The sequence below is a fragment of the Chelonia mydas genome, chromosome 23 (assembly GCF_015237465.2).
Source record: "Chelonia mydas isolate rCheMyd1 chromosome 23, rCheMyd1.pri.v2, whole genome shotgun sequence".
NCBI classification, from domain to species: Eukaryota; Metazoa; Chordata; order Testudines; family Cheloniidae; genus Chelonia; species Chelonia mydas.
The window spans coordinates 363888-386455 of NC_051263.2; the positions used below are offsets into that span (position 1 = coordinate 363888).

General features: G+C 44.1%; 1 long non-coding RNA gene across 1 annotated transcript in view; it reads left to right on the forward strand.

The window, feature by feature from the left end:
- LOC122463663 overlaps positions 1-22568 on the forward strand; it is a 125684-nt gene that overhangs the window by 101778 nt on the left and 1338 nt on the right. Inside the window, exon 4 of the long non-coding RNA XR_006287239.1 lies at positions 13114-13770. This is a non-coding gene — a long non-coding RNA (uncharacterized LOC122463663). The remainder of the gene's footprint in view (positions 1-13113; positions 13771-22568) is intronic.

The following is a 22568-nucleotide window of genomic DNA, read 5'->3' on the forward strand; positions in this document are numbered from 1 at the left end:
TTTGACTAGGAGAGAAGGGACCAGGAAAAGTTTAAAACCACGTGACATAGAAGAAGATTCTTTCATGCTATAAAATTAAACAAGAATTATGACTTCCTGCCAAGTGTTAGCAAATATCTGGGAACTTGCAAGCCTGCTTGCCAGTGGAGGAAAAATCAGTGATGCAGAGTCTGCATTATTTTAAGGGTAACTTGTTTTATTGCACATATACGCCAGTCCTAGAACAGAGGTGGACAAACAGCATGCAGAGCTATTCCTTTTTTCAGAATTCTCAGCCTAATGTCAACATCTGGTTCCCAGGAAGCAATTTTGCTTCAAGAGTTGGCCTTGAGCTGAGAGCAAACTCTCTTCCCACCACTAGCATAACTCCCTCACCAAGGACCACTGCCTCTACACAGAACCTTACATAACCAAAAATGAACAACACAGCATGTCTTCATAAGACTGAACATTTGCTTGCATGCTAAGAAAAAGAACTTGGAAAAGTATGTGTAACAAGACCACGGTGACACCTGCCATAATATTGTAAAACAAAGGATGAAGAAAAAGATGGACCAGCAGAGAAAATATTAAACTTCAGAATCCAGAAAAATCCCCTCTGTGGTGCTTGCACTGTGAGATAGGGTGAACCTTAATTTGATTCCCAGAGAAGATAGATCTCGCTACAGAACGACAGTTCACCCTCAGGGCCTCTGATAGATTGGTGCAGCTGTTGGCTATTCAGTGCCTATAGTGCTTTCTGCTCTGTGGGTCCCTTCCTTTCCAAAGCTCCTTTCCTGCCCATTGCTCACACTCCCAATTCTGCAGAGGGTTGTGGTATTCATGGTGTGTGAATCCCTATACTCTCCTCTGTAAGCCTTGTTCAAACCCTGCACAGACAGATTATGAAAATGCACTATCTAATAATAAAACATGATGTGCGTTCATTTCAAATAGTGATTAAAACTGGAGACATTACAGAAATACATTTGGATATTATCCCAAGTTCAGTGACCTTCACACAGGCCCGGGATAATGAAAACCCTTCTCTCTCTGATGTCAGGCTCAGGTTTATAATGACAAGGGCTAATCTAAAATGTGTTATTCTGAACAGGAAAATATTTCCATTTCCTCCTTTTGATGTAACTGCTGCTAGTTTTCCGTTACTAAGGACCCATCTTTGAAGTGCTTTTTTCTTTATACATAATTGATAGCAAGATAAAATATTAACATTATTTTTGTTATATAATTTGATTGTAGTCTGCTGTTCTCATTCTATATTGTTCTGAGAGCAATTATGTTTCCAAGTTTAAAGGGACACTATCAAGGTTGGAAGGCTCAAATCTGACCTACTGTTTTCTTTACAAGGCCCCTTGTAATTCTCTTCAATCAATGCCTGCAGTCAAGAGCCGTTCTTCAATAACTAAGTGCCTGATCCAATACTCATAAGCATCCCTGCACTAACAAACTGGTGCACAGTCTCGTTCCTCCTCAGAAATCCTATAATAGCAAACCAGCATGCATAGCCATTAGTGCTCATGAGTAAGGCTCCATGTTTGTCATGGAGGTCACGGAAGTCATGGATTCCGTGACTTTCCGTGACCTCCATTACTTCTGCAGCGGCCAGTGTGCCTGGCCCAGGGGCTGGGGCACTGGCTGCTGCTGGGGCAGTCTCGGGCCCCCATGTCTCCCAGCAGCAGGAGTTTGGGTATTGGGGGGTTGGGGTGTGGGGCGGTGCTTACTTGGGAGGGGGGTTCCCCGGAAGGGCAACAGGAACTCCCTTCCCGCAGCGTCCCCAGGTCTGCCCTCCCAAGCTGCCCTACCCCAAAGTTTTAGTCAGGGGTATATAGTAAAAGTCATGGACAGGTCACAGGCTGTGAATTTTTGTTTTCTGCCCATGACCTGTCCATGACTTTTACTAAAAATACCCGTGACTAAAACGTAGCCTTACTCATGAGAAACCCTACAATAGACAAAGCAGTCCAGATCTGTGCTTTGTTCCCTGTCTCCCTGTACTTCAGTTTCCTTATCTGTAAAACTGGGATGATTCATGGCTGGAAGGTAAAGCTAGATACATTCAAGCAGACAATAAGGAGCACACTTTTAACAAGAGGGGTAATTAACCATTGCAGCAACTTACCAAGAGGTGTGGCAGATTCTCTGCCACTTGGATCTTTAAATCAAGATGGGCTGTCTCTTTCTAAAAGATACTCTTTAGCACAACCCCAAGTTTTTGTGTTTGATGGAAGAATGAGTGAAATTCTCTGGCCTGTGCTATACAGGAGGTCAGACTGGATGATGTAATGGTGCCTTCTGACTTTATAATCGACGAGAGTGCAGTGCATCCAGACAGTGCCACGAGAGGCAGAAGGTACAAAGGGAACAAAGCACTTTGGAAAAATTTTAAATGTTTAAGAGACTGAGGCTTGCAGAGGGTGAAATTCACCTGTGTGCGTTACATAGCATCACATAGCAGCATCCATAAGTAACGTTTTCTATCATCTCTGTTTGGCTAGAAGACTCCGTACCATACTGGTGGACGCTGTTCTGGCCTCAGTTATTCATGCTGTCATCACTTCTCTGTTGGACTACAGCCGTGCACTATACCTGGGCAGGAAGGCTTCAGCATTTAGACCAAGTACCAAGCACAGCAGCTCATCTCCTCAGCCACAAATGGTACTGCAGGCATATCAGACCCGTTCTCCACTCCCTGTACTGGCTTCCCGGAGAAGAATGAATTGAGTTCCAGGTCTTGGTTCTGACTTCAAGGCACTCTGTAGTCTAGACCCAGGATATCTAAAAGATCCTAAATCTATAGGTTGAAGACGATGGTTGACAGTGATCCTCTGGTACAATGAAACATAAAAACGGCCATACTGGGGCAGACCAATCATCCATCTAGGGCTGTATCCTGTCTTCTGACAGTGGCCAATGCCAAGTGCTTCAGAGGGAATGAACAGAACAGGCGATTATCGAGTGAGCCATGACCATCTTGGCGAATAGGCATTGCTAGACCTATCCTCCATGATCTCACCTAATTCTTTTTTGAACCCAGTTATACTTTTGGCCTTCACAGCATCCCCTGACAATGAGTTCCACAGGTTGACTGTGCATTGTATGAAGAAATACTTCCTTTTGTTTGTTTTAAAGCTGCTGCCTATTAATGTCATTGGGTGACCCTAGTTCTTGTATATGAGAAGGAGTAAATAATACTTCCTTTATTCACTTTCTCCACACCATTCATGATTGCGTAGACTTCTATAATATCCCTGTGTGATGGGGTGACTGCCCCACACTCAACCTGCAAGGCTTAATGGAGGCCAGATGGGCCAGTTAACCCATTAGGCAGTTGATTCAGGAGGCTAAGTTGGGCAGAAATAGGTGGGGCCTATAAAGCCCAAGAACTGAAAGCAGAAGGAGATGCTGGAAAAAGGTAGACACCCCAGGAGGAATGAATGGGGACTGTACGCTGCAGTCACTCCCTGGGAAGAGGGAGGAGGCTTTGGGAACTGGTAGGCCCAGGAAGAAAAGGGGAACCAGTGGTAGGAAGCCGCCCAGGGATAGAATCATAGAATATCAGGGTTGGAAGGGACCTCAGGAGGTCATCTAGTCCATCCCCCTGCTCAAGGCAGGACCAATCCCCAACTAAATCATCCCAGCCAGGGCTTTGTCAAGCCTGACCTTGAATCTTAGGCTATTTTTTTATAAATTGTAATCTACATAAAGTTATTCTAAATCACAGTCTTCACACTCACTGTTTATAGACTTTTGTAACTTAAGTCATTCTGCAACTGTCACATCATGATAGAGATTTCTGACTTTTAGTTGTGCAAATGATCCACATCCAAGACTTGTCTATCTACAAATGACTTTGTGTTGGCAAGCGAATGTTGTATTGTTTCTGTCTCAGAGACCAAATATGATTTTCCTTCATTTAACCTTCAGTGTTGCTGGAAATAGGACTCAGAGTAGCAGCCGTGTTAGTCTGTATTCACAAAAAGAAAAGGAGTAAGTGAGCTGTAGCTCATGAAAGCTTATGCTCAAATAAATTTGTTAGTCTTAAGGTGCCACAAGTCCTCCTTTTCTGTTTGGAAATAGGACGACACCCTTCAAAAGGGCAGTCAATGTGGGTTATTTGGGTTCTTCTCTTTGCTCATGTAGAGGGGTTTCGGTTCAGAAGAAAGCAGCTACTATGAAAATCAGTTTTCAGAGTAACAGCTGTGTTAGTCTGTATTCGCAAAAAGAAAAGGAGTACTTGTGGCACCTTAGAGACTAACCAATTTATATGAAAATCAGTGTCATTCTTGGCTCTTAGTGTTTCAGATTTTAACTCAGTTAAGTTTAGGAGTATCATAGAATCATAGAATATCAGGGCTGGAAGGGAACTCAGGAGGTCATTTAGTCCAACCCCCTGCTCAAGGCAGGACCGATCCCGAACTAAATCATCCCAGCCAGGGCTTTGTCAAGCCTGACCTTAAAAGCCTCTAAGGAAGGAGATTCCACCATCTCCCTAGGTAACGCATTCCAGTGTTTCACCACCCTCCTAGTGAAAAAGTGTTTCCTAATATCCAACCTAAACCTTCCCCCACTGCAACTTGAGACCATTACTCCTTGTTCTGTCATCTGCTACCACTGAGCAGAACAGTATAGCTCCATCCTCTTTGGAACCTCCTTTCAGGTAGTTAAAAGCAGCTATCAAATCCCACCTCATTCTTCTCTTCTGCAGACTAAATAATCCCGGTTCCAGCAGCCTCTCCTCATAAATCATGTGCTCCAGCCCCCTAATCATTTTTGTTGCCCTCCGCTGGACTCTTTCCAATTTTTCCACATCCTTCTTGTAGTGTGGGGCCCAAAACTGGACACAGTACTCCAGATGAGGCCTCACCAATGCCGAATAGAAGGGAATGATCACTCCCTTGATCTGCTGGCAGTGCCCCTACTTATACAGCCCCAAATGGCGTTAGCCTGCTTGGCAACAAGGGCACGTTGTCGACTCATATCCAGCTTCTCGTCCATTGTAACCCCTAGATAATTTTCTGCAGAACTGCTGCCTAGCCACTTGGTCCCTAGTCTGTAGCGGTGCATGGGATTCTTCCATCCTAAGTGCAGGACTCTGCACTTGTCCTTGTTGAACCTCATCAGATTTCTTTTGGCCTAATCCTCTAATTTGTCTAGGTCCCTCTGTAGCCTATCCCTACCCTCCAGTGTATCTACCTCTCCTCCCAGTTTAGTGTCATCTGCAAACTTGCTGAGGGTGCAATCCACGCCATCCTCCAGATCATTAATGAAGATATTGAACAAAACCGGCAGGGTTGTTCAATAGAGACAAGGCCTAGACTGCCGAGCTGAGGGGCCCTGTCCTGGAACCCGGAGAAGAGGGCAGGCCCAGGTTCCCCTACCAGCCACCGGGTCAGTGGCACCAAAGCACTGAGTGAGAGGACTGCCTAGGACTGCTGAGGAGCTAACCACCCCCCGGAAGGGGCTGGGGGACACCGACAGTGACACAACCGGAGAGCCAAGCCACGAAGAGGACGGTGCGGTTCCTGATGGAGTAACCATGTGGAAACCATGACAGGGGGCCTCAGCCTCGAGGTAATCCCCAGAGTACCAGGAGGAGGCACCAGTCTGGCAGTGAGTGACACCCCCCTTAGTTGTCTCTTTTCCAAGCTGAACAGTCTGTCTTTTTAACATCTCCTCATATGGAAGCTGATCTATACCCTTAAGCATTTTGTTGCCCTTTGCTGTACCTTTTCCATTTCTAATATATCTTTTTTGAGATGGGGTGATTAGAACTGCACGCAGTATTCAAGGTGGGGACATACCATGGATTTATATAGAAGCATTATGATATTTACTGCCTTATCTATCCTTTTCCTAGTGGTTCCTAACAGTCTGTTCGCTTTTTTGCCTGCTGCTGCACACTGAGCAGATGTTTTCAGAGAAATATCCACAATGACTCCCAGATCTCTTTCTTGAGCAGTAACAGCTAATTTAGATCCCAATATTTTGTATGTATAGTTGGGATTATGTTTTCCAGTGTGCATTACTTTTCATTTAGCAACATTGAATTTCATATGCCATTTTGTTGACCAGTCACCCAGGTTTGTGAGATCCCTTCGTAACTCTTAACAGTCTACTTTGGACTTTCTTTGACCTTGTCTTCTATAACATAAGTGACAGTAATATGTATATTTTAAAACAAACAAAACCCTGCTCAAACAAGACACTCCATTGCACGTGCTTTTCCCTCTGGGGGAGAGGATAAGAGAACAAACAACATGTGACTAATATTCCTCACATTGCTTAAAGCACGACGGGAAGGTGCTCAGGTATTACGCTGATGAGTGTGTGTAGGCCAGAATAGAATGTGCAGAAGGGCAGCTCAGTACTATTGCTTAACTCCCCCAAGGCCTACATGCTACTGGGCTACCAACCACAGGGCTGAAGCAGGACTTCACTGGTTACCTGGGCCTTGTGCTGGATCCTCTGGACATGATTTCACCCACTGAGTCTCTCCTTTAAGAACAGAAGGCTCCTGCTTGGTGCTCATGGTTCTAATATTCCTTGCAATATTCAGCTCACATAAAATATTGTCAGTGCTGAAGGGCCTGTTAGACTGTTGTGGGGTCTGACAAATGATATGTAATATAATGACCTGTTTTTGGAGGATTGAGGGACAAAGGGCCTCCAACTAAAATTAAATGCATAAAGAGGCCTTTCCCTTTCATATGACTTTACTATTCCTAAAGTGTCAGCCTTAACAACTTGGGTGTTTTTGCCGAGCAGCGTCTATTACCACGTTTCATTACAATTAACTGCCTCAGACAGACTGTACTTGATGAAACTTTACCATAAAAGAGACTGAAATAGTCAAGGAAATATCTGCTGGTCTCCTCTTCAAGCTGTAAATGAGGATGGTCAAGACTCAAATTAGTTCTTACAAAAAAGAAATTGTTTTCTGAAGCTAATCTCCAGGGCTTCTGTACTTTCTCACATGTTATTGAATTACATTTGCTTCCAGGCTGTAAAGAATGGTTTGGATTCCATTAATCACAACCGTGACACCTCAAAATGGTGTAACCTTCCCTTTTCGTTTCATATTTTATTCATGTGGATTTTAGTGGCACCTCTCAAAAGTTAAAATGACCGTATTCAACCACAGACAGCTGCGATTTCATTATCGTTATTGAACTGCTTGTGGTAGAGTGCTATCCCTTTAAGAGCAGGGACTTCAGTGTTGCCTAGGACTTGTGCTGGCCTCTCTGCATTGGGCACATTTTGCCCTAAGGTGCCTTTCTGTGAGTGCTTTGAAAGGCTGTGCATTTCCCCATCAATACACTCCTTCTTCATCCTCTGAAAGTGCTTTGGAATCTTGTAAAATCAAAGAGAGACAGCTTGTGTGTATCGTAATAATACGCAAAGAGCATACGTAAGCTATTGATTGGGCCAGGTGGTGGGGAATGTGGAACCTGGAGCCAGAAAAGAAGATGCATGTTTGCATGTCAGATGCCAGTGGTTGGAGAGACTGAATGGCTCAGAAGTTTGGAAATAAGAGAAGGGCCTAAACTGACAAAAATTACTGGTGGTTTTGGGTGTCTCAGTTCGTGAGTGGACTCTTTTCTTATTGTTTATGAATATTATGGTAGTGACTGGGAGGCCTTGGACTGCCTGGTGCTAGGCACTGTACAAACACACAATAAAAGATGAGCCAACGAGTTTACAATCTAAGGTCTTGTCTACACTTACAGCAGTGCAGCTGTGCTGCTGTAGTGCTTCATGAAGACACTCCTCCTGTCGGCGTAGGTAATCTGCCTCCCTGAGAAGCGGTAGCTGTGTCAACAGGAGAAGCCTTCCCCTCCACATAGCACTGTCTACGCTAGGGGCCTAGGTCAGTGTAACTATGTCGCTCAGGGGTGTGTCTCTCCAATATCTGTGTCCCAACCTGCATCTGAAACATGGCGTGCATTCCCTGTGGATATTCAGAACATCCAAGCTTACGTTGGACTGGGTTAGTTTTCAAAAATTTGGTATTTATAAACCCTCCTGCTTCAGGGCATAAACAATCCAACAGAGAAAGGGTTAGGAAAAAACTTCCCCGAAGGGCAGATTATTCTATAATTGCTCACTTCAGGGTCCCTGCATCTTACTCTGAAGCATCTGCTAGGGCTGCTGCTGGAGACAGGATGCTAGGATAGATGTGACTGAAAGTCATTGTTAGCCAATAGCTGTTTCACTGATGCATGTGCTAGGAGCTGGGTAGGGATTCTCTGGCCAGTTCCCAGGGGATGTGTATGTCACCATCACTGGCAGTAATTGGTACCCTTGTTAACAAGCTCAGCAAAAGGGCCAAGAATTGGAAACAGAACCTCTGCCCTACAGACTCATAGGGTTTAGGGCAGAAGGGACCATCAGATCACGTAGTCCGACCTCCTATGTAGCACAGGCCATTAAATTTCACCCAGTTCACCTGTACTGAGCCCAATAACTTGTGTTTGGCTAAAGCATTGTAACCTTTTATTTTATTAAAGTTCTCAGCAGGGTTAATACCCTTTAGAATATTTACTTCAATTAGGAAGCAACCAAGGCAGGGCTGCCTTCCGAACAGAGAACTCCTACGAGAAAAGATCAGGGGCCAATGCAGGCAGTCACCCTAACGGCCCCACAGACACCCCACGAGATCTTTGGGCGGGACTACGTTATCTTCCGGAAAGGCATCTGGCCTTCGTTTGAAGACTTCAAGAGATGGAGAATCCACCACTTCCTTTGATAGTTTGTTCCCATGATTAATCACTCTCGCTGTTAAACGTTTGTCTAATTTCTAATTTGTCTGGCTTCATCGTCCAGCCATTCTTTCTTGTTTTGCCTTTCTCTGCTAGATTAAAGAGTCCTCTAGTACCTCATATTTTCTCCCCATGAAGGTACTTACACAGCGTTACCTCTGAATCTTCTTCTTGATAAGCTAGGCAGATCAAGCTCTTTCAGCCTCTCACTGTAAGGCATTTTCTCAGCTCCCGAATAATTTTTGCAGCTGTTTTCTGCACCTTTTCTAATTGTTCAACATCCTTTTAAAATGTGGACACCAGAACTGGATGAAGTATCCTAGCAGTGGTTTCGCTTATGCAGAGGAACTACGTCCAGTTCAGACTTGAGGCTTATTAGCAGAACATGATTGGGCAGCTTGCATAGCTGTTTCCTGCTGGGAGTAAACTGTGCTTTGCATTTTCTCCTGTAAAGTTGAGAATGTCATTGGGCTCTAGGGGAAGATAGTGACCCAGAGACCTCCTGAACAATTCTCATTCGCTGGTGCAAAGGAGAGGTGCCGCCAGTGCTCAGCCTGCAGAGAGACTCAGATTTTATTTTGAAATAAAATAATGCATCCGGCTGGCTGCCCTGCTCTGCTTTTTGGCAGGAAGCCAGTGGTCAGAGGTAGGATGTGGCAGGCACTAGGAGATGGAAAAGCTGCCCTGAAAGCACTGTGCTACAAGATACACTCGATGGAACATCCTTGAACGGGCAACACAGACTCCTCCCAAGAGAAGTCAGGTGACCCATCCTTTAATGAGTTACAGCGAGCTTGTGTTCCAGTTCCCCACAGGGCAGGGGCTTCTGAAGCAGACTGAGGGGTAGGAAGGATGGGGAATTTCTCTGGAGAGTTATCAGATTTCTGGCTGACTCTTGAGGCTTAGCACTAGGTTAAGAATTACACAGCTGCAAACCAACCCTCTTATGCCAAACAGCAAATACAGATGTTTGCCGCCAATGCTCATTTGAGCAAAGAACCCTTCTGATTCCTGCAGGGACATCTGGTCACTTTACTTTTGATCTCCTTGCCTCTTGTTCCATGAGTAATTTAGCCACGTGGGGGTCTGGGACAATTGACAGAGAGTTTTTGCTCATGATGTGCCGAGAGCTCAGAGAGTAATCTTAATCCAGTGTGGCAGGGCAAGGATGGCTCTGCAGCTGCTCATCAAATGGCACAGTGCTGCCGAGGTTCAGCCAGGCAAGAGAAAGGACTCCATTCGCATTTCTGCTGAAGCTTCAGTTGTCACCTTGGATTATGGGGGGAAAGTGCTGACACATCAGCCTCCTGGCCCCCACCAGGGGCTCAGGGCTCAGTGTTTATCACTTTTGTAACATTATCTTGGGGGAATCCTGCCTGCTCATTGTGTCAGATGCCAATCATCCAGGCCACTGTGTTTGCATATCTGTCTCCTCCTTTCCAGTCCTATGTTGTTTTAACACAAGGTTCCGCTTGTGCAACTTTCTCAGACATTTTCAACTACTCCCGTTTTACTGTGCTGTAATTACTTCTTTTAAATGTAGGGCGGGGGCAGAGAAATACCCTCTGGATAACACAATCCTGACCAGCTCTGTAAATGACAGGGTGAGCCACAATCCCAATATTTTGGGCTTTTGATCAATATTCCATTATTACAGTACTGAGCAGTGACCAGAACAAGTCCCAGCCTCTTTATTTCTGTCTGTGATTGCTGGTTTAGAGATACTGTGCCAATGGGCGTTTGTTCACAGCTAGTCCCAGGCAGAACACGCACAGAACTCCCTGTTGCACTCACAATTTCACAGTAATTTCAGATTTGGCTGTGTGCATGTGCCCTGTGATAAATATTTAACAAGGGAGAGAAAATAGCTGAGTGATTTGCATTGTTCATTACACTTACTGTACTGTCTATCATGCCCTGTGTACGCACTCGCAATATAGCATCCGATTTTCAGCTGGAGTTGCACTGAAAATGGAGGGAGGGTATTGTGGGGAAGGATTTCAGTTGCAGGAATGTTCCGGTCTGTCCCAGAAGTCAGTATGAGAGGGCACCAATGCCAGACCGGGCCTTAAGCCTTCCTGACATGTCACTGCTAGCTATGTACCACTTATGACCTGTTTTAATCACCAAAGTGGGGCACAGGCCTTGAGGTTTCGGGGAATTTCACCCAGAATATGTATCTTCTTTGTGCACCCATCACCATAGTGTCAGGTCACCAACGCTGGAATAGTGTGAGCAAGATGCAAAAACCACAGGGCATTAATATCGTGAGATGACGCCAACATCTCAGGAGGTAAAATCTACAGCATAATAGGCCCAGTTGAGTCCTGCTGCAGCTCTGGAAGCTTCCCGGGAGATGTAGTAGGGCTGAGTTTGGCCCAACATAGCCACAATGCTAAGGAGATTTTCATAGATTCAAAGGCCAGAAGGGACCATTGTGATCAGTCTGACCTCCTGAATAACATAGGCCAGAGAACTTCCCCAAAATAATTCTTAGAGCAGGTCTTTTAGAAGAACATCCAGTCTTAATTTTAAAAGATGGTCGATGATGGAGAATCTACCACAAATGTTGGTAAATTGTTCCAATGTTTAATTACTCCGACCTTTAAAAATGTGCACCTTATTTCCAGTCTGAATTTGTCTAGCTTCAACCTCCAGCCATTGGCGATCATGCTAGACCTTTTTCTGCTAGACTGGAGAGCCTGTTATTAAATATTTGTTCCCCATGCAAATTTGTTCCCCATGCAAATTTATTCATTTACAGTTAGCCATATTAAAATGCATATTCACTCAGTTTACTAAGTGATCCAGATCACTCTGAATCAGTGACCTTTCCTCTTCATTGTTTACGACTCCCCCAGTTTTTGTGTCATCTGCAGACTTTATCAGTGATGATTTTATGTTTTCTTCCAAATCATTGATAAAAATGTTAAATAGCATAGGGCCAAGAACCGATCCTTCCAGGACCCTACTGGAAACAGACATGGTCAATAACAATTCCCTATTTACAATTCTATTTTGAGATAAATCAGTTAGCCAGTTTTCAATCCATTTAATGTGTGCCATGTTAATTTTATTTCATTCTCATTTTTTAATCAAAGTATTGTGTGGTACCAAGTCAAACGCCTTACAGAAATATATCACATCAACACTATGACTTTCATCAATAAAACTTATAATCTTATTTAAAAATATCATTTGTTTGACAGGATATATTTTCCAAAAAAATGTTGGTTTGCCATAATTACCCTCCTTTAATTCTTTATTAATTGAGTTTCGTATCAGCCACTCCATTATCTTGCCCGGGATCGATGTCATGCTGACAGGCCTATAATTACCTAGGGCATCCCATTCACCCTCTTTAAAAATTGGCACAGCATTAGCTTTCTTCCAACCTGGAAGTTCTCCAGTACTCCAAGTGTAATTAAATATCAACATTAATGGTCCAGTGTGCGTCTCATGCAGCTCTTTTAAAACTCTTAGATGCAAGTTGTCTGGCCCTGTTGATTTTAAAATGTCTGACTTTAATAGCTTCTGTTTAACATCCTCCAGAGATACTAGTGGAATGGAAAGAGTGTTATCATCACCATATAATGAGACTACACCATTTGTTCTTTTCCCCCAAATATAGAATAGAAGTGTTTATTGAACACTTCTGCCTTAATACTGCCCATTTGTCCTTATTACCCCCAAACCTACCATCTCCCAGTAGAAGCAGCATCACAATGAAACTCCAGAGCAAATCTACTCTGCTACCAGATGCGAACCTGCTACCCACTGCAGTATAGTGACAATGGTAAAGCAATGGGGTTTCACGCTATTTTAAAATGTACCTTTAAAGCCTAAATAACCTCCAGTACTTTGTATTAGTCTCTTTCTCACCCTACCTCTCAGAGGATTTTATTAAATGGAAGATACTGACCATATTTCAGTGTGACGTCATCTGCCCTTCGTGAAAAAATATACGAAGGAGCCCAGCACTTCTTGAGCATACATCTTGTTGGTTAATTGAAGTGCCTCAGGGATACAGTTAAAGTTCTTTATCTCCTCCCCTGCCCCTCTCTCCTGGTCTGAATGGATATCCTGCAGTTTAGTATACATGTTTTGAAAGAGGTATATAGAAGTACAAAAGGCTATAAAATTTCTCAATAAAGTGCCCAGATGGAAGGAAAATGTAAAGAAACAGATGGCGTTTTTATAACTTAGCATTTTATTGAGCTATAGAGTTTTCAGTAAAACATTCCCATGATAAGGAGAGGCTTTTTGGATAGCCACCAATCATATATTTTAGTATCAAGATGTTTGGTTTTGGGGAATTTTTTAATGTATTTTTATTTAATGCTGATCACCGCAGATGAAACGACTTGCAACCCTAATGCTGACTCCTCTGAAATACCAACCAGCATCTCCTGCTGCTGTGGGTGAGAGGCCTGGAAGGCGATTCATTCGCTCCCTGCCAGATTGAAATTTGCATCTGCATTCAGAATCTATTCTCCTCTGCAATGAAAGGGAATCTGGACTATTCTGCATCTTCTGAACTCACCTTGGAAGAGACGGAGATAGGCGGGAATCATGGTGGGAACACCAGGTGTGCTTTCTACATGGCACCAAGATTTCCTACTTAACAAATGGATGGGAAAGAGGTGGAGAAGGGAGTGTGATGCGGTGTGCTTGCCTCACACTGGTTCAGCAGGGGTTAAACCCACTGTGAGCCAAGGAGACCACGCCCCCTTGGCCCTGCTGAGCATGCTCCAGCTGGAACCCAGGTATAAAAGGGAGCTGAGCTGCTCAGTTGGGGCTGACCGCTGAGGAGGGGGGGGGGGGGATGCAGTTGCTGGTTCCAGCCCAAGAACTGTTGAATCTCCAGAGCACAGAAGCCAAGCCTGCCGAGACCCAGGCAGACACTGGGATGATGGAGGACTCCCCAGAGAGGAGGGAGCTGCCAGGAACTGCCCTAGCCAAGGAATCCAGAAACCCCAGAGATGCCTGTAGCACTGCACGACGGGCCCCGGTAGGAAGTAGCCCAGGGGACTGACCATAAAACCAAGTGGTATCAGTGTGTTTTGGACGGATCCCCACTGACTCAGTGTCAAATACGCATGCCACTGACAGGGCCCTGTGATGGGTTTCTCTTTTGTTGTGGAAACCTGGCCACTGGCAAGTAAATGGGGATTCAACAACTAATTTCTCTAAGCCATGGAACAGTAGCCAGGTGGTATCAACTGCTACTGGTCACTTATCAGAGAATCCTAGGGATCAGAGAGAGTGCGTGTCTCCTAGTCTATACCTCTCTGTGCATTATTTATTTATTTATGGTAGCACTTAGGGGCCTCAATTGAGATCTGGCCCCTATTTTTCTGGGTGCTGCACAAATACAGAGACAGTCCCTGCTCGAAAGAGCTCACAGCCTAAGGAGGAGATTGTGTCCCTAAAGCCCTTAGATGCTTTTTGAAAATGTCCCTGTGATGGGGCTTAACCCCATCACCTGTAAGGCAAGGGAAAGAACTTAATTAGTTATGCGCTGCACCTGGGAGGGGATTGGTTACTAGCTTCCTGGCCAGAGGGGGCAGAGCTCGGGTGTATAAGGAGCTGAGGGAACTCAGCTGAGGATAGTGAGACTGCTGCACCAAAAACTAGCAAAGGCCAAGTTGAGGGGAGAGACGAGCTCGGGAGAGTTCCCTCTTCTGGGAGAAACAGCCAGTAGTTTGGGATTGACTGTGGCCAGACCACCCTGCTTCTGTAGCTCTGCTCATTCCTGTGGGGACCACCCTGCAGCAGAGAGCAGCCTCAAGTTAGGGTCTGCGAGGACCAGAGAATGAGATGGCTAGCTTAAGTGGTACTTAGACTCCCAGTAGGGAAAAGCCTAGTTGGTCAGTACCCTGAGAAGGGGGAGGAATTGAAGTTGAGCCCAGAAGGGGCAAAGGACTTTTGGCTTAGAGATGATAAGGTCTGTGCTATGAGTCAGGCTTGTACTTATGAGCTTATGAATATGCGAGTCATGTGATAGGAAGATTTAAAGATGTGCACGCTGGAGTCTCTTCTCATTCACCAGTACAAATCAGGAGTAACTGTACTGAAATCTCACATAAACAGGATGAGAATCAGGCCTTTTGAGCCCTGACCTTTAAGTCATGCTGTTATCTATGGCCCAACTCCATAGCAAAACCAAAAAACAGCTTGGAAACCTCTAGTCACAGATGGTCAGGGATCTGGCTTTTTTTCTCCTCGTTGGAAAATCTGAGGTTACTGTTGATTCTGTATGGTCGTCTTTCTGTTGCCGCTTCTCTGTTGAGTAAGTTATTTTGCCTAAAACATTCAATTTTACAAGCAATGACATAGGAGAGGTGAGTGAGAGATGTAAGGTCCTTGCTGTATGATCTGGCTGAATCATTAAATCCTTTTGAAAATGTGGGAGGGGACAGCATCATTTTGCAGTCCGGTTCCTGGGGTGAGATGTGATCTCTAGCACTGTAACAAGTGCCTGTTGGTGAGCCCTTTAGCTGAATCCATAATACATCTAACCTATGAATCACAGAGGTTAGAGAAAGGCAGGAGCTACACTGGTAAGTCACGTATTGTTGATCCCCTAGACTCCCAGCCCCTGATCAGTGCAGAGTTGTTCCCCACACCATATTTTTGAGTACTTTGCCCCATCTAGTTTTAAATCTCCTAGGAGATGGGGCTCCCCCACTGCCCAAAGAAGAAAGTGGCTCTTGTGGAAAGAGCAAGGGATAGAGGTGGACAGGAAGTGGTTTTTCCATCTTGTGGAAATTTTGGTGACTTCAAATAAGTTCCTGTTCCCCACGGAGGGGAAAAAACCGAGTCCGTTTAAAAAAAAAAAATCTCAAAAAACAAGGGTGAGCACTCCTACAGCAACCCAGTGTTAGGGCTAGCTTGGAATAGGGACTTGAATCCTGGTCTCCCACATCCTAAGTGAGTGCCATAAATACCAGGCTATCGACCATTCTGGGGTAGGTTTTCTCAGTCTCTCCTACTGGAGCTGTTCCACTTCGTATAAATCATTAAATATTCAGTGGAATAGAGACTCCAGTCTGGGTCTCCTACATCTCAGCTGAGTGCCCTAAACCCTGGGCTAGATAGTCCATCTCTCTCTACCCCAATAAATATCCTGGATTCTGTTCCCTGCTCTGCCACTGGCCTCTGTGACCTTGGGCAAGTCACTTAGGCTATGTCTGCACTGCTTGTCTCTTGTGGCAATGCGTAGGGTAGGTGTAGCAACATGCTGCAGTGAAAAGCAGGCTGTGTCCACACTGGTGCATAGCTATGTGTCAGTGAAAGGCTCTGGCCAAGGGAGCCAGTAGGGAAAGGCTTGACAGCAGAGAGCAGCTGGAACATTTCTCCAGTGCCTCCCCCTGCCAGAGCCTTTCGCTGTGGCAGGGGAAGACTCCAGCAGCAGGATACTACACTGCTAAAAATAGTAGGGTAGACGGGGGAGGCAAAGAGTCTCTCTTTGAGTTTGTACAGAGCTTAGCTAAATGGATCCTCTATAATATTACTGCTAATAAAATAAAATGGGGGGTTGTGAGGCTTAATTAATCCATGTTTGCAAAGCACTTGGAAATCCTCAGATAAAAAGCTTTGTTTTTTCTTCATGCCTTAGCTCCTGGAATCCTGTGATTAGGTGAGAATCTCAGTTTTTATTTAAAAAAGAAAACAAGCAGCAATTTTCTAGGCCCCATAGCTTGAAACCTTGACCCCTAAAGTATCCAACACCAGAAGGCAAATAAAAAAAACCCAACATTTATCTGTTTTTAAAAGTCTCTCATGACTTTTTGAGGTCTGACTCATTGTTTTTAACATGGTATTTTCCCAGCACAGGGGTGATCTTCCACCCTGCATCCTCAGACACATGTCAATGACCTAAGGATATGGAAAGCAGTGCTGCTTTCTCCTTATGGGTATTCCACAATATACACCAGCATGGGAATTGAAATGTATAATCACTAAGTGCAGATGCATATCCACTGGTCACAGCTGGGATTAACTGGCCTTTTCTACCTATGTTAAGAAACAAAAGGATTTTGATTTTTTTTTAACAGAATCTTTAACTCCTCTCCAAACCTGTGCTCTGTTGTGCCGGTTTCTTTCCAGACGTGCCTCTCTGTGTGACTGGCCGATGCCTGAGGCAGAGCGATTCCCTTTTCATCTGGTGTTTAGAGAGAAAAATTCTGTTTCCTTTAAAACCTCAGTGAAGTCATGAGTATGGGTAGATTTGCTTGCACTGTGCCTTGAGTGTTGGGGTTGCTTCGTCCTAGACAAAAGATGATCGGCCTAGTTTTTCTGCTGTCCTTGCCTTCTGTGCAGCAGAAGAAAGTGGGCTTGTAATACAATTGATCTCATCTGGTAGCTATTTACACCAGTGCAAAATGGATATGAATTCCTACCAGATCATAATGGTTGTATTTGACACTCATATAAATGACTGCATAAGATGCAGGACAATAGCATAACAAGCCCAGCTTATCTAAGATAGACAAGAACCACTGCTGAGACCTGTCCACGTAAAGCAAGTTCAGCTCTTTTAAATACAAGAGAATCAGTGGCCTAAAAGACCCAGCAAAGTCTATACCAGCCAGAGAAATATTCCCAAAACCAATCCAGGAATACATAATTTCTTTGCCTTTGAACTAGGATTCTGGCCAGAGTCTCTTACCCATCCTTGGCAAACAGCAGTCTTCATCAGGGAAACCCTGCTACCCAGTCATTCTCAAGGCTTTGCCCAGGTGGTTCCCAACAGGGTAATCTCTAAAATATGGGCTGAGTACAAAATTTAGCCAAATTATACCCCAATGTCTCCAAACCATTTGCAGTTAATGTGTAAATGGGGTTCTTCCTCCCTCAGTCAAATCTCCTTACTCTCCAGCTAACAGCTCACTCAGTTACTTCCTGTCTCTCATCTGCTTCAGGCCACAGGGCTTTCAAACTGCTAAAAGGAAATGCTTTTTTTCCAACAATTAGCACCATTGGTCTCTGGAATTCATAGCCACAATATATCAGTAAAAAGAAAAGGAGGACTTGTGGTACCTTAGAGACTAACAAATTTATTTGAGCATAAGCTTTCCTGAGCTACAGCTCACTTCATCGTATGTGGCCCAAAGCTTCAAAAGTCCCCAAACAAAAAAAGTATATGGAAAATAGGAACTGCTGGAATTACGTTAGTAAGGATTTTGAAAAGGTCTGGAAGGATATAAACTCCTCCTGGCTTCAGGGGACAACCTGGTCACTAAAACTTATGGAAAAGGCATCCCACTTTAGGAAAGGTTGAGAACCACGGAACTAGAGTGTATTTTTTTTTTTTTTTTTAAAGAAAGACGTTCAATCTTGATTTCAAGACTCCAAGTGATAGACAATCTGTTGCATCCTACATAAGATGTTCCAGTTCCACCTGTCCGATGACTAATTATCCTAACGGTTAAAAATGTGCCTTTTTTTCCTGTTTTCAACTTCCAGCCATTGGATCTCATTCTGTCTTTGTCTGATAGATTTAAGAGCCCTCTGTTATCGGACATCTTCTGCCTAGTAGCTGCTTGTAGACTGTGGTCAAATCGTCTCTTAACCTTCTCTTTAATAAGCTAATGCCATTGAGCTTCTTAGGCTTCTCTCACTGTAAGGCAAGTTTTTCAAGACTTGTTCCTGTTTCTCTAAACCATCTCCAATTTTTCAACATCCTTTAAAAAATGTGGACACCAGAAGTGGGTAACGTTTTTAGAAGTGCCTTAGAAGTCTTATACCCATTTTCAAAATAGACAAAGTCTCTTTGAAAATTGTATCCAGTATCCCAGTAGTGGTGTCCCCATTGTTGCATGTAGAGAAAATACCACCTCCCTATTCCTTCTCAATATACCCTGTGTGTACATCCAAGGATTGAATTAGCCTTCTTACCCACTGAGTCACCCTGAGAGCTCATGTTCATTATTATTTGTACTTCCATAGTACGTAGAAGCCCAAGTAACGGGCCCTGTTGTGCTAGGCACTATAAAACACAGGACTTCTAAGTCCTTTCCCCATGCCATCCAAGTATGTGCTAAACTGGGCCTTTCTTAAATAGAAGATTGTGGAGCTCAGTGTGGGGGAGGTGCAAGAATCTGGACTGGTAGGAAAAAATATTTCTGGGAGTTATTTTATGGTACTTTGCTTCATGATGAGGCACCCACCTTGCAGCTAATCAATCTGTCTTGTTAATGCTGTTGTGATATGCTTCCCTAATGGGAGTCATTGCTGAATAAGGAGCTCTTGGAAAATGATGTGAAAGAGAGAAAGAGGCTGAAAAGTGGTGAGCACTGAAGTGTATTATTGAGTTATTACAGAGCAGAAGGGCCAAACTGTCAAGGTTCCTTCCCCACTCTGAACTCTAGGGTACAGATGTGGGGACCTGCATGAAAACCCCCTAAGCTTATTTTTACCAGCTTAGGTTCAAACTTCCAAGGTACAAACTATTTTACCTTTTGCCCTTGGACTTTATTGCTGCCACCACCAAGCGTCTAACAAATATATAACAGGGAAAGAGCCTGCTTGGAAACGTCTTTCCCCCCCAAAATCCTCCCAAACCCTACACCCCCTTTCCTGGGGGAGGCTTGATAAAAGTCCTCACCAATTTGCGTAGGTGAACACAGACCCAAACCTTTGGATCTTAAGAACAATGAAAAAGCAATCAGGTTCTTGAAAGAAGAATTTTAATAGAAGAAAAAGTAAAAGAATCACCTCTGTAAAATCAGGATGGTAAATACCTTACAGGGTAATCAGATTCAAAACATAGAGAATCCCTCTAGGCAAAACCTTAAGTTACAAAAAGACACAAAAACAGGAATCTATATTCCATTCAGCACAGCTTATTTTCTCAGCCATTTAAACAAAACAGAATCTAACGCATATCTAGCTAGATTACTTACTAAGTTCTAAGACTCCATTCCTTTTCTGTTCCTGGCAAAACAACACACAGACAGAGAAAACCTTTGTTTCTCCCCCCACCCCACCAGCTTTGAAAGTATCTTGTCTCCTCGTTGGTCATTTTGGTCAGGTGCCAGCGAGGTTATCCTAACTTCTTAACCCTTTACAGGTGAAAGGGTTTTTCCTCTGGCCAGGAGGGATTTTAAAGGTGTTTACCCTTCCCTTTATATTTATGACACAAACGTTAACATGGCAACCTGAAACTCTCATTAATAATCCTCAGAGGCTGCATTCTCTCCAATGTATTCAGTGTAAAGCTTGAACTCACACCTGGAATCCAAGGCAAAGGTGTTTTTCCTCCAGGGGAGTAAATCAATGCTTACAGAACCAGTTTCAGAATTGTTTTAGTTTTGAATCGTAAATGTGTGCTGTGTGAAGTCTTGGGTAGTACAGAGCCAAAGAAGGCAGCCGACAGCTAGGGGAGCTAGCAGACATAGAGGTGACATTGGAAATGGCAGCATTGCAATAACATGGCTAAAATATTGGAACTGCAGCTTAACGCACTTTGGCATAGAATCATAGAAATGTAGGTATGCAAGAGACCTGGAGAAGTCCTCACTGAGGCAGGACCAAGTAAACCTAGACCTTCCCTGACAAGTGTTTGTCCAACCGGTTCTTAAAAATCTCCAATGATGGGGCTTCCACAATCTCTCTTGGGAGCCTATTCCAGAGGTTAACTACCCTTCGAGTTGGAAAGTTTTTCCTATATCTAACTTACATCTCTCTTGATGCTGATTATGCCTATTACTATTTGTCCTGCCTTCAGTGACATGAAGAACAGTTGATCACCTTCTTTATAACACGCCGTAACCTATTTGAAGATTTATCAGATTCTTCCCCCGCCCCACCCAGTCTTTTCTTTTCTTTTGTAACCACGTGCAACTCCCACGTCAAAGGTGACCTGTAAAGCAAAACAAGAAGTGCACTTGTGCCCTCATTGGCTGCTTTGTAATGGAAAATGAAGGCCTACAAGCTCCCTGGGTCAGGAACTGAGTTTTTGTTGTGTTTTGTACAGTGCCTAGCACAATGAGGACCTGGTCCATGACTAGGGCTCCTAGGAGTTAGGTAATACAAAGAATAAGTGAGGTAACAGGACCTGACCTCAGGGCTCCTAGATCTGAGAACATGAGCTTCTCTACTGCCTAAAGTATTGGGCTCATTAGCTGTGAGGCAGTAGCAGAATCATAACCTCCACCCACTAGAGGGGGCCAAAGCCATACTGTGTTAGCCTGAGCTTACAGTGACCTCACAAAGAGCCGAGAGTGAAACTTGAGCAATTGAGAGCGTCAAGGATGCTTTGTCAGACGGTTTAAAAACGTTGCTTTTTTAACATCCCTGCCAAATCAACGTTCTGGAGACAGGCTTTCTTTGTCTGAAGACTTGATACCTCCCATTGCCTCTTCAATTAAGCTGTCAGAGCTTGCAATACATATGCTCTGAGACCTCCTGGCGTTCCTACAGCTAAGCCAAATGGGACTCTTGTGAACTTTCTAAGCAGAAAAGAATACTTACACAGAACCTTTGAGGCCTTCCTAATGCGTCATAAAGAAAAGAGAGAGTCCCGATTTGTTTTAAAGCCTTTGGCGGTCACCGTTAAGAGGAGCTACACAATGCATTGAGGATGGAGAGCTCTGAGTACATATAAGTCCCACCTTAACATTTTCCTTTGCATACAAAATCATTGACAATGGGTACACTGCTGATGTGCTGAGACCACTGCCTCTCATGCTGACCAATATTGTCTTATTGTTTCCTTGTACTCCCCCATCTCTTAGCATCTGTCTGTCTCTTGCCTGATATTTTATAGTGTAAGGTCTTTGGGGCAGGGACTTTCTTTTTGTTGTGTATTGTACAGCACCTAGCACCATGGGGTCCTGGTCCCTGACTAGGGCTCCTTGCTGCTACGGTGACACAAAGGAATAACAACTTTCCTTAGTTGCTGGCTTCTGAAAAGATAAAACTGATGTGCCACTGCACATCCAAATGTAAATTAAACCAGTCTACTCTCATTGCTGATTTCAATGCCTATTTTCAGACTCTTGATTATTTAATCAGCAGCTCAGGGTGATTAGGAAGCTACCCTCAGAGAGAGAGAGAGGGAGGCCACTGCTGCTTTTATTTGAGCAGCACTGCAGCAGACACACAGCATGGGCCAGGCCCCTCACATTCGCACAAGCTAATCTAGGTTATTAAATTTCTTTTGGAACTGACTAAATCTGGAGCGTGCACTTCCTGCAGAGCTGGCACAGGCCTTTCTCTGATGGGTGACTAGGTGAACTCTTATGATGTTAATGTTTCTTCTTGTTCAGCCAGTAAAATGTCCTCTTACAGGAGGTGGCAGATGGTGGAGATCCTGGTGCCAAGCACCGAGCTGCTCGTCTCTACAATGTATTCTCAATACAGAATACTTGGCCCAGGATCTGTCGTCTTTTATTCTCTTTATTCAATCCTGCACTGAAATCAGTGCAGTACTCTGCAGCTTTAGATAGAAACCCCAATAAGCTTCTTTTCCCTAGCAAATCCAGCTCCCAGCATTACATTTACTTAGTAGCCTAACCTAAAAATGATGGTGGAGGTTAAGTACACCCAAAAGGATGTCACTGTTTCAACAACTTATCAAGAAGAAAGCTAAGCTCTTGCATACATGACCAGATGGAATTCAGACACAAAGTCTTTCCAAGGAGTGGCGTGTGCCTTGTAAATACCATGCATAAAAGGCTTCCAAATGCACCCCTTTGCTCCTCAATCTGTGAGTTTGTCATAGGAAGCTCCTCAGGGATGTTCACACCAAGCAGCCTGATTCAGTCCAGGCAGCACTGCCTTCCTAAGGCCTCAGAGTGA